Raw genomic sequence first — 10,619 nt, 5'->3', positions numbered from 1 at the left:
GTGTCACCTCATTAGTCAGTATGTGTTACACCTGTGCTGGCTTGTCCATCTCGTTAGTGGGAAGGTGTTTCACCTGAGCTGGTCCAGGTTCTATTTAAGAGTGTCTGGCCCAGTGCTCCAGTTGTCTTGATTGATGTGGAGAGTCAACACCTTCAGTTGCTCCACCTTTTTGGTTATTTTGCTTCCTGTTTATAAGTTTGAGGTGGTGGGACGGGTGCGCCATCGTCCGTGAGGAGATGGCGCAAAGTACATCTGGACCGTCGGTTCCGGGAATTGGACTGGCCAACACGGTGCGCTTTTCTTGGCGGGGAAAAGAGATGGAGCCTTGGGGGAGAGAAACCTTCGGGAGGAACATCCTAATGGGGCACCTAAAATTGAAGGTTAAAGATGTGCTATGCCTTCAGGGGAACCCAATGGAGAAGGGGTTTGATGTAACCCTATATTTGGAAGAAAAACACAATGAGATTATGAAGACGGTGACGGAAGGGAAAGAAGAAGGTCCCCTGTGTCATTACACGGTGACCAGCCTGGCAAGAAACAACTTCAGGGTGGTCACCGTAACCATGTACAATCCGCACGTGAAGGACGAAGAAGTGAGGGCCTTTCTGGGGAGGTACATGGACAATGTCTCCTCAGCGAGGTACCTCAGGGACTCCCTGGGTTTCTGGAATGGGAAGAGAGGCTTCCAGGCGTTACTCAGGGAGTCCCCGAAGAGTGTGGATGGCTACCTCCATCCTCCGGCAATGTTCTCCCTGGGGGCTGACAGGGGAACCCTATACTATGCACGTCAGCCCCCGTTCTGCAGGCATTGTATGGCCTACGTCCATACCCTGGCCTCGTTCAGTAACAAGAAATGTCGTTTTTGTGGGTCGGAAGAGCACGAGGCCAGGGAGTGTGACGAGCCCAAGGCTTGCCACGGGTGTGGCTCCAGAGAACACCTGTGGCGTGATTGCCCGGATCGTCACAGGTCATACGCGTCTGCAGCTGGGGGAGCGGGGGATGGGGGAGGAAAGAAAGGACGCGTGCGGATTGTACGGATGGCACAGGGGAAAAGAAGGCAAGAGAAGAGGATGGAAAGAAGGAAGAAATGAGAAGAAAGAGGCGGGAAGAAGGAAAGAGTGGAAAAGAAAGAGAAGGAAAAGAAGGCAGAAAAACGTAAAGGAGCGGTGAAGGGGACAGTGGTGCGAGAAGGAGTGGAAGAGGGAACGGGGACAGTGACGGAGAAGGAGGGAGGAGTGGAGGTGGGAGGGGAGGGGGTGGGGTGGGGGGGGAGATGGGGGGGGAAGGAGTGGGGGACAGCCTGCCGGGCTTCCTCGAGGTCGAAATGAGGGATTTGGTGGAGGAGTTAGCGGGGATGGGACGTTGTGTCTCCCCGCTACCTCCTTCACCAAAGAAGAAAGGGATGAAGAGGGGGAGCTTGGCAGGAAGTGAGAGGGAGGGGGTGTGGAGGGGGGGGGGCTAAGAGAGTGGCGGGGGAGGGGAGGGTAATTTGTCCTCCCGGTTTGCCTCAGCCCCTTGCATTTTAGTGGATGACTCCAGTGAGGGGTCGGTGGGCTGTTTGCTAGAGGGATCCCAACTCCTGTTTGAGGAGATGGGGTCCCCTACATGCAGCCCCGGGGCAAACAGGGGGGGGATGGTGGGTGGGTGGGGAGGGAGGACCCAACACACTGCCTGGGTCATGGGTTGGGATGGAGGACGGGGGGCGTCAGGAGAGGAGAGGACGTCCCCGCCGGTGGAGATGGACCAGGGGAGCATCGGGTGAGTCTCCTGTTTTTTTTTTTTTGGTTTTTGGGGTTTTTTTTGTTGTTAATAATTAAATGAATAGTTCTGTTTCTTTTTTAGTCTAAATGTTAGGGGTTAAGGAATAATGTTAAAAGGAGGGCGGTTTTTTGTTATTTAGAGGGTGTGGGGTTTGATTTCTGTTTTTACAGGAGGTTCACCTGAGGGATGGTGGGGATGTGTGTAGATTTAAGAGGGAGTGGGATAAGGGGGAATCTTTTTGGGGCATAGGAGGGGTGCACTCAACAGGAGTAGGGATTTTGTGTGGGCATAGAGAGGTTAAAATAGAGAACACTTTTGTAATAATGCAGGGTAGAGTTTTGGGGATAGATGTTAAGTTTAGAGAAGCTAGATATAGGTTAATTGGGGTGTATGGGCCACAGGTGGCGGCAGACAGGAGGGAGATGGTGGACTGTCTGGCGCCCCTGTGTGTTACAAACAGGCACTTGGTGATAGGAGGAGACTTTAATATAGATTTAGGGGTAGGCGGTGATAGCAGTGCAGGTGCCATCTCTGGGCTAATGGCTTGCCATGGTCTGGTTGATGGTGGCCTGCACACTAATCCGGCAATGGTCGGTCCTACATGGCGCAACTCCAGGGGGGTTGTGCGGAGGCTCGACTACATTTTTGTATCCAGGTCTTTGGGTCAGTTGTCTGGGCGGCTGTTGCCTGTTTTCTTCACGGATCACGACGGGGTGTTCCTGCAGGTGGGGTCGCCAGTCTGCCTCTTCGGTAGGGGGTACTGGAAGTTAGATCGGGATATACTGGAGGAGCAGGCTTTCGTTGACGCATTTTTTGTTTCTTTCGGAGGCTTGACGGCCTCCGGTCCATGTGCGAGGGGGTGTTAGAGTGGTGGGATTTAGTTAAGGTGAGGATTAGGGCTTTTATAATAGGATATTGTAGAAGGAAAGAAAAGGGAGGAAAGGAGGGAGGTGGATCGTATCCAAAGGTTAATTGAACTCGAGTACGAGGCAGGCAACCTCGGCGGGTCGATTGACTGGGAGAGATTCGCAGCCCTAAAGGCGCAGCTCAGGGAGCTGCAGGAGCAGAAGGCTCGAGCTTTCCTGGAGCGTGCGCATAGTGGCTTTCTAGAACATAATGAGACTTGTTCCGCTATGTTCTTTAAGTCGGTTAGGGCTAGGCAGAGTAGGAAGGTAATGCATGGAGTTAGGGAAGAAAATGGTAGTATAGTAAGTAAACCAGAGGAAATGGTCAGGGTGACAACTGATCATTTCCAAGGTTTATTTAAGGAAAGGGAAATAGATGTAGAGCAGGGAAACGTGTTTTAGAACACTTGTCCCGGCGGTTGCCAGAGGACATTAGAGACGTGATGGAGGCCCAGATCTCACTAGAAGAGGTTGAGAGCGCTCTTAGGAGGATGGGAAAAGGGAAGGTGCCTGGGATGGATGGGCTGCCGGCTGAGTTTTACCTCAAGTTTTGGGGTATACTTGGACCAGTGGTTCTCGAAGTCTTGAAGGCCATCCTTGAGACGGGAGTCCCGGGGGGATCAATGGCTGTTGGTGTGCTGTCACTTCTTTATAAGAAGGGGGAAGCAACTGACCTTGGCAACTGGCGGCCATTGACCATGCTGTGCGTAGATTACAAGATTCTTGCAAAGGTTTTAGCAGACCGGTTGCGCACAGCCCTTCCCTACGTCGTCCAAGAGGATCAGACGTGCGGGGTAGAGGGCCGCTCTATAAGATGGAACCTACAGTTGATCAGGGATTCCATCGCTTGGGTTGAAGATAGAGGGCTGCCTTTAATGGTAGCAGCGCTAGATCAGGCGAAAGCTTTTGATCGCGTGAATAGATCTTTTCTATTCAGGGTGTTAGGTAGATTAGGATTTGGGGAGAAGTTTATAGGATGGATCCGTACTTTATATGTCGGAGCGGGGTGTCGAGTTAGTGTAAATAGTCACTTAGGTGACGTTTTGACCTCTCGTCTGGGGTCAGGCAGGGATGCCCACTCTCGGCTCTCCTCTTCGTTCTGTACATGGAGCTCTCTGGGCTGCCATTAGGGCAGACACAGGGGTGGAAGGCTTGTTGATCCCTGGAAGTGGTGGGCTGCGTGTTAAGATGACGCAGTACGCCGACGACACTTCCTTGCTGTTGTGCAAGGACTCGTGCCTGACAAGGTCCCTTGCCATCTTTGGGGATTTCACCCGAGCGTCGGGAGCAGTTCTGAACCATGCAAAGTCTTCCGTCAAGTTTTTCGGAAGATGGCGCGGTAGAACGGATGTTCCTGGGGGGGTTTATCCCTCTGTGAAGGGGCCCTGAGGATTCTCGGGGTTCATTTTGAGACCTCCGGCTCAGCGACGCTAAACTGGAACATGCGTATCGCAGTGGTACAGAGGAAGCTAGCAATGTGGAAGGCTAGGTATTTGTCTTTTATGGGCAAAGTCCTGGTCCTAAAGGTGGATGTGTTGCCGTCTCTTTTGTATTTGGCATATATCTACCCATTGCCGGCTTGTCTGAGGAGGCCTCTAGTGAGGCTTGTGTTTCAGTTTATGTGGAGTGGCAGGTGCGAGTGTCGCCAGGGCACGCATGATCTGTCCCATCGGGGAGGGAGGTAGGGGGGTACCACATTTCCCCCTCAAGCTGGACGCTCAAGCTGGATTTTTGTTTCTTTCTTGTTGACGGAGCTTGCTTGTCCTGTTACCTCCTGCGGGTGTTCTTCTCGTATAAGGCGAGAAGCGTAATGGTGTGGTCTAACGCGGGTCCTCGGGCGGAACAGCTGCCGTGGCACTTTGGCCATGCGGCCAAGTGGCTGTGTGCGCACCCCGAGGTTGAAGTTGCCCGAGTAGGTTTAGACCACAGGCACCTGTACGAGGAGGTCAGGCAGGCAGGGAGTCCTGCGCCTGTAGCGGGCATCTCGTCAGTGGTCTGGGAGGGAGTGCAGGTGCGGGGCCTGGACAACAGGCTCAAGGACCTGAATTGGTTGGGCCTCCATAAGCGCTTGCCGGTACGTGCCATCTTGTACCGGTATAGTTTGGTGCAATCCCCCACCTGTCCAAGATCCTCTTGTGGCAGGGAGGAGACTGTGCGCCATGCCTTCTGGGACTGTGCCTTTGCCGGACTAGTCTGGGCTAGGGCACGGGTGATGCTAGGTGTGGTTAGGAGTGATTTTGTTTTGACATGGGCTAGGCTAGAGAGCGGCGTAGGGAGAGCAAAGGGAACGGATAGGGACAGGTTTCTGCTCTGGCTTCTCATGAGTCTCTTTAAAAGGGGACTGTGGGAAGCCAGGCAGAATTTAGTCAAGACAGGGAGAGATTGGGGGTGGAAGGGATAGTGAGAAGGGTGGAAGGTGATTTGAGGGGGAAGATGAAGAGGGAGGAGAGGAAGTGGGGGAAGCATGCGGCACGGGAGAGGTGGAAAGGGGGTTTAGGGCTGGGAGTGTTAGAGTGAGTTTGGTAAGGGGATAGATTAGGGAAGGGGAGATAGGGAAAGGGTTAGGTATTGGTTAGGTATGACGGGGAGGGACGATGCTCCCCTGAGGTTTGTTTTTGTTTGATGTTTTTGTAAATAGAATGAATGAAGAATGAATGAGAATCATGATTTTGTAATAGTATGAATGGTATTGATTGTAATAAATTATTTTAACCACCTTTTTGGTTTGCTTCCTGTCTTTAAGGTTGGTGTGGGTTTTTCTTTTGTTTGCCTCTTCTTGGGCAGATTTAGTGGGTCTCATGGTGGGTGTCTTTTAAGTCCCAGTTGTTGTTACTAGTCAACTTCCATTGGACACCCCCGTAGTGTCTTTCAGAGCCATCCTAAAACCCCACCTGTTTAGTTGTGGTTGTTGTCAGTGATTCTTTAATTCTTTTTTCTATTTGACATGTCTGGTTTTCCTGCTGGGGTATGTAACAACAATCTAGTAAAACAAGTTTGTTTTGGGTTGGATGTTGCATCCAATTAATATTTTAATCAATGGTATTTCCTTAGAATGCTCATTAGTCTTTCAGTTGTTATTCTTCTGTTTTTTAACCTCTGTTTATGTAGTAAATATTTCTGTTTATTGTTATTTCCTGTGAAGCCATTGTGTTGCATCCATGTCTGAAAGGTGCTCTATAAATAAAACTTGATTTGAACATGTTGCAAAACAAATGAGCCCAATGACTGACCAATCAACAGACTCTTGGTCCCTCTTTAGTATGAAAATCAGTATCAATCCCATGTCTAAGGATTCAACTACAGAAAACAGAAACAAACAGATCAATCCCACTTTTCCAGCCTGCTGAAGGCGTGGTGGGGTGGTAAACGCCACCCCCGGCTCTACCAGGGGCTTGAGGTGGTCTCCCACAGCTCTGCTTATGTCATGTTCTGTGGCCTTGCCGTTCCATTTCTTGATTGCCCCGGCGACACAGAAACACATTTAGTCATATTATAGAAAACACTCAAAGTAATGGATATGGAGCATCAATGGCCTCCGTTACACCTGGCACCTAAATGTGACTCCTGTCATCTGATCACTCAGAGCTGCATTAGGTTCAGATCCACCAGGATGGGCCTTTGACATAGTCAGGCCACTGAAATTGCAAAAGTAGTGTAAAGGGATGTGGTGAATGAGTAGGGAAAAATACATTTGACACATGACCTTCATACTAATAAAGTACAAATGTGTGTCTGAGGGGAAATTAACTTTCATACAGCCAAATGGGGTGAGAAATTACACATCAGTAGACAATTTGCACTAATGTAAATAAACATGGATGATGGAACATATTCCCTTTTGCTTATGTGATGAACCACTTAAGGGGACATAAATATTTACCATCTAAACCATGTGTGACCTCTCAACTCTGGTTGTAGAAGTGTTCTTCCTAACCAGTCCCTCAACAGCTCTCTGACTGAGCTAAACCCTCAATGGGTCTTCAGAGAAGAGGAAGGCTGAGGGATGGAAGGATGAATGGATCAGTCAGTCAAAGTGTAGAGCTGCTGTCTGACAAAATGACTATTTTAGTAGTTCATTAAAGTAAATAAGGCTTTACACAGACAAGACAAGTAGGTACGCAATGGATTATGGTCATTGTAGTTATGTTTTATGTGCGAAGCGATGTAGAATATTGGTCTGTTGGAAACAACTTCCTACTACATCACACAGTTCAGTCTGGATCTGATTTACTTCTAGAGAAGCTACAACTCCCCACTACATCACACAGTTCAGTCTGGATCTGATTTATCTCTGTGCAATGTTGTGAGGGAAAAATCTATGTTAACCTCTAAGTTTATATGACTTCTAATGTGTTGAAGGATCTTTTTAAGGTTGAGAAGTTTATATGTATGTTTGTGTGGGTGTGCAACCACACACCCTCTCGACAGATAGGCCAAAGGCGGTTGCTTGGCCCAATTCAGGGAACCGTTGATCTACTTCAGAGGAACTGTGTCGAGTGATTTCCTGTTGTTTTGACACCTCACTGGAAGACTAGAATAACTAGCTGTTGCTACAGACCGAGACGACCAATTCACAGTTAGTCTGTGTCTCGTTCTCCACACACGGACACACCAAGATCACGTGTTTTCTATATGCACAAGATAGTTTGTCTATATAAGGCTTCTCAACTCCTTGTGTCATCGAGCTCTCGGCCTTCCACCTCAGGGTAGGGCTGACCAGCTACATTCCTATCAAATAATGGTTGATTGTTTGAAGAAAGGTCTCTCCCGATTGGTTAGAATTTCCACCACAATGTGCAATAGGCTTTTTCAATACCATCAATGATAAACTAGATACATTCTGTTGTTGATTTACTTCTGTGTTTTGAGTCGTTGTCCTGTTGCATCACCCAACTTCTGTTGAGCTTCAATTGGAGGACAGATAGCCTAACATTCTCCTGCAAAATGTCTTGATAAACTTGGGAATTCTTTTTTCCGTCAATGATATCAAGCTGTACAGGCCCTGAGGCAGCAAAGCAGCCCCGAACCATGATGCTCCCTCCACTGTACTTTACAGTTGGGATGAGGTTTTGATGTTGGTGTGCTGGGCCTTCTTTTCTCCACACATAGTGTTGTGTTTTCCTTCTTAACAACTCAACTTTAGTTTAATATATCCACAGAATTTTTTGCCAGTAGCGCTGTGGAACATCCAGGTGCACTTTTGCAAACTTCAGACTTGCAGCAATGATGTTTTTGGACAGCAGTGGCTTCTTCTGTGGTGTCCTCCCATCAACACCATTATTGCCTCGGTGAAAGAAAAACATATTCAGCTACTTAGATGTCATTCCAAAGGGTTCAAATCAAATCAAATCAAATCAAATTTTATTTGTCACATACACATGGTTAGCAGATGTTAATGCGAGTGTAGCGAAATGCTTGTGCTTCTAGTTCCGACAATGCAGTAATAACGAACAAGTAATCTAACTAACAATTCCAAAAAAACTACTGTCTTATACACAGTGTAAGGGGATAAAGAATATGTACATAAGGATATATGAATGAGTGATGGTACAGAGCAGCATAGGCAAGATACAGTAGATGATATTGAGTACAGTATATACATATGAGATGAGTATGTAAACCAAGTGGCATAGTTAAAGTGGCTAGTGATACATGTATTACATAAGGATGCAGTCGATGATATAGAGTACAGTATCAACGTATGCATATGAGATGAATAATTTAGGGTAAGTAACATTATATAAGGTAGCATTGTTTAAAGTGGCTAGTGATATATTTACATCATTTCCCATCAATTCCCATGGTTAAAGTGGCTGGCGTAGAGTCAGTGTCATTGACAGTGTGTTGGCAGTAGCCACTCAATGTTAGTGGTGGCTGTTTAACAGTCTGATGGCCTTGAGATAGAAGCTGTTTTTCAGTCTCTCGGTCCCAGCTTTGATGCACCTGTACTGACCTCGCCTTCTGGATGACAGCGGGGTGAACAGGCAGTGGCTCGGGTGGTTGATGTCCTTGATTATCTTTATGGCCTTCCTGTAGCATCGGGTGGTGTAGGTGTCCTGGAGGGCAGGTAGTTTGCCCCCGGTGATGCGTTGTGCAGACCTCACTACCCTCTGGAGAGCCTTACGGTTGAGGGCGTTGCAGTTGCCATACCAGGCGGTGATACAGCCCGCCAGGATGCTCTCGATTGTGCATCTGTAGAAGTTTGTGAGTGCTTTTGGTGACAAGCCGAATTTCTTCAGCCTCCTGAGGTTGAAGAGGCGCTGCTGCGCCTTCCTCACGATGCTGTCTGTGTGAGTGGACCAGTTCAGTTTGTCTGTGATGTGTATGCCGAGGAACTTAAAACTTGCTACCCTCTCCACTACTGTTCCATCGATGTGGATGGGGGTGTTCCCTCTGCTGTTTCCTGAAGTCCACAATCATCTCCTTAGTTTTGTTGACGTTGAGTGTGAGGTTATTTTCCTGACACCACACTCCGAGCGCCCTCACCTCCTCCCTGTAGGCCGTCTCGTCGTTGTTGGTAATCAAGCCTACCACTGTTGTGTCGTCCGCAAACTTGATGATTGAGTTGGAGGCGTGCATGGCCACGCAGTCGTGGGTGAACAGGGAGTACAGGAGAGGGCTCAGAACGCACCCTTGTGGGGCCCCAGTGTTGAGGATCAGCGGGGAGGAGATGTTGTTGCCTACCCTCACCACCTGGGGGCGGCCCGTCAGGAAGTCCAGTACCCAGTTGCACAGGGCGGGGTCGAGACCCAGGGTCTCGAGCTTGATGACGAGCTTGGAGGTACTATGGTGTTGAATGCCGAGCTGTAGTCGATGAACAGCATTCTCACATAGGTATTCCTCTTGTCCAGATGGGTTAGGGCAGTGTGCAGTGTGGTTGAGATTGCATCGTCTGTGGACCTATTTGGGCGGTAAGCAAATTGGAGTGGGTCAAGGGTGTCAGGTAGGGTGGAGGTGATATGGTCCTTGACTAGTCTCTCAAAGCACTTCATGATGACGGATGTGAGTGCTACGGGGCGGTAGTCGTTTAGCTCAGTTACCTTAGCTTTCTTGGGAACAGGAACAATGGTGGCCCTCTTGAAGCATGTGGGAACAGCAGACTGGTATAGGGATTGATTGAATATGTCCGTAAACACACCGGCCAGCTGGTCTGCGCATGCTCTGAGGGCGCGGCTGGGGATGCCGTCTGGGCCTGCAGCCTTGCGAGGGTTAACACGTTTAAATGTCTTACTCACTTCGGCTGCAGTGAAGGAGAGACCGCATGTTTCCGTTGCAGGCCGTGTCAGTGGCACTGTATTGTCCTCAAAGCGGGCAAAAAAGTTATTTAGTCTGCCTGGGAGCAAGACATCCTGGTCCGTGACTGGGCTGGGTTTCTTCCTGTAGTCCGTGATTGACTGTAGACCCTGCCACATGCCTCTTGTGTCTGAGCCATTGAATTGAGATTCTATTTTGTCTCTGTACTGGCGCTTAGCTTGTTTGATAGCCTTGCGGAGGGAATAGCTGCACTGTTTGTATTCAGTCATGTTACCAGACACCTTGCCCTGATTAAAAGCAGTGGTTCACGCCTTCAGTTTCACGCGAATGCTGCCATCAATCCACGGTTTCTGGTTAGGGAATGTTTTAATCGTTGCTATGGGAACGACATCTTCAACGCACGTTCTAATGAACTCGCACACCGTATCAGCGTATTCGTCAATGTTGTTGTCTGACGCAATACGAAACATCTCCCAGTCCACGTGATGGAAGCAGTCTTGGAGTGTGGAGTCAGCTTGGTCGGACCAGCGTTGGACAGACCTCAGCGTGGGAGCTTCTTGTTTTAGTTTCTGTCTGTAGGCAGGGATCAACAAAATGGAGTCGTGGTCAGCTTTTCCGAAAGGGGGCGGGCAGGGCCTTATATGCGTCACGGAAGTTAGAGTAACAATGATCCAGGGTCTTTCCACCCCTGGTTGCGCA

This window comes from Oncorhynchus tshawytscha, linkage group LG07, assembly GCF_018296145.1.
Source record: "Oncorhynchus tshawytscha isolate Ot180627B linkage group LG07, Otsh_v2.0, whole genome shotgun sequence".
NCBI classification, from domain to species: domain Eukaryota; kingdom Metazoa; phylum Chordata; class Actinopteri; order Salmoniformes; family Salmonidae; genus Oncorhynchus; species Oncorhynchus tshawytscha.
Note: the sequence above shows the minus strand (reverse complement) of the source record.